This window comes from Micromys minutus (genome assembly GCF_963924665.1).
Source record: "Micromys minutus genome assembly, chromosome: 28".
Taxonomy (NCBI): Eukaryota; Metazoa; Chordata; class Mammalia; order Rodentia; family Muridae; genus Micromys; species Micromys minutus.
This window is the reverse complement of record NC_137963.1, coordinates 10,989,262-10,991,403: the sequence shown is the minus strand read 5'-3', so window position 1 is coordinate 10,991,403 and position 2,142 is coordinate 10,989,262.

Below are 2,142 nucleotides of genomic sequence, written 5' to 3'. Positions count from 1 at the left end.
AAAAATTCTAATTAAGTAAAGTATAAAACAGTAAACTTTTTAAAAAATTAGAGTATTATTGTTACAAAAATTAGTCATATCAATTTATCAATGGATTTCTTACTTTGAAAATTTCTCTTAATTTTTCAGTGTTATTTTTTTTACTTGAAATATTTCCATATCCAAACTAGAACCAATAAGATTTTAGTTTTGTAGAATCCAACCCATGCAGTTAGGCAAGACTAAAAGAATACTCTTCTCTTTTTAGGATAGTAGCAATCTTTGAAGCATAAATTCTTTTTTACACATAACCTGCTGGTTCTTCTTTTGTAGTATTTTTAAATTATTGGTTCCTTTTTATATCATGATCCATTTTTTTACATTGCCATCTACAAAACAAATCACCTGCTCTCTTTGAGAAGTCATTACTGGAATTCAGGACCCTGGTGGCAAACCATTTTTCTTTGTGTAATTTTTCATTTATATGTAGAGATAAAATTATATACTACATGTTTACATGTTTAAAATAACTTCAGTGATTATTCTAAATTAGTTAAAATAAATTTAAGAGTATACTTTCTTCCTTCTATGCTTCAGAACTATATATACATAAATAATACCTATTTTCCTAAAAAAAAAATAAGCTCTCTCCATAATGTATTCTGAACGCTGTATGTGTCTGTATTTTGAAGAATGTTTTGCACCCCATCTATGTCCAGTGTGTATATCAGAGTTTCCATGTATCAATTTTGATAATATTCACAAATTTCTGAAACAGTTTTCCTTAGGAGTCTTCAAGTTTTCAGCAAAGTACAGCTCAATACACAGCAGTGTTATTGTAGTTCTTGATATCTATTCCTTATCATGGCTTATGTGAGTTTTCTCTTAGACTTCTCACACTTCTTCAATTGAAATATTTGTCTGTCAGCTCTGTTTTTTAGACTGTTGGATACCCTAGAGGCAGGATCTTTGTTTTGCTTTTCTCTAAAGCCCCTTCTACTATGGTTTCCATACAGTTGTGTTTAATAAGCTAACTGACCTCTCAACTGAACTGCTAAGGTGGAGTGAGGCTCAAATAATTGATTGATACAGAACACCATTAGCAAATAGAACAAACCATTTTTATTTTACAATACATGTAAGTTCTGCATGGCAAATTTGAGGTAGTACAATGTGGTCTTCCCTACAAACTATACTATGTTGCCAAAACTGGTTGAATCCAAAATATCATCAAACTGCATCTTTCACCTTTTACATACACATAAATTCACAAGAAGTGCATGTATATATATATAAAGTTATTTTCATATCTAAAAGTATGAATATCTTTCAATGAATCGCTTGCTTTATAAAAATCAATTCTAGTTATTAAGGATGCCTAAATTTAGGATTCCCTGTTCTTGGTATGTGTCATCCAGTGAATATGTCAATATGTGCTGAATATGACTAATTTATAAACTTTGAATCTCTTTATCAAATTGTTCTGTTACCCTTGACTAATGTGTTTTGGCTTGCTAAATGTCAAACCCAGTGTGGAAGACAAACATTGCCTGTATATGTTCCATTAAATAAATTTTTCACAAGTAGGAGAAATAAATAAGTAGGCATTTTCCCCTCTCTGATGCAATCTATTTAATCTGTTTATCCTCACCAAAATAAGCTTTTGACAAAAGAACTAAGTTAGAACTCATAAAATCTGGGATTATGGGTCAACTTCTTTCACTAAATCGTAAGTATCTTTTTCTTGCTAAGGATTACATATTTCTCATCCTTAACTAAAATTTTAAAGTGAAAAAGAGAGTCTACGCTTACCTGAGAGGTAAGTACTTGAAGGAGTGTTTTTCCCCCCACAGTGGGCAAGGCTACAAAGAGTGTAGAAGCTGTGCCATCACAAGACACTTAGGAAAAAATGTGCTATGTTGTGTATCAGAAGTTACCATCAGATAGTATGAGACTGTTGGATATATGTAAGGAAAATCTTTGTTAATAGTGGTAGGGAAGAATGCTCAGGATAAGCCTGCACCGGTTTTTCTAAATATAGAAGAAACAGAGAGACAGACAGACAGAGAGACACAGAGAGACAGAGAGAAACAGAGAGACAGAGGGAGACAGAGAGACATAGAAACACACACAGAGAGAGAGAGAGAGAGAGAGAGAGAGAGA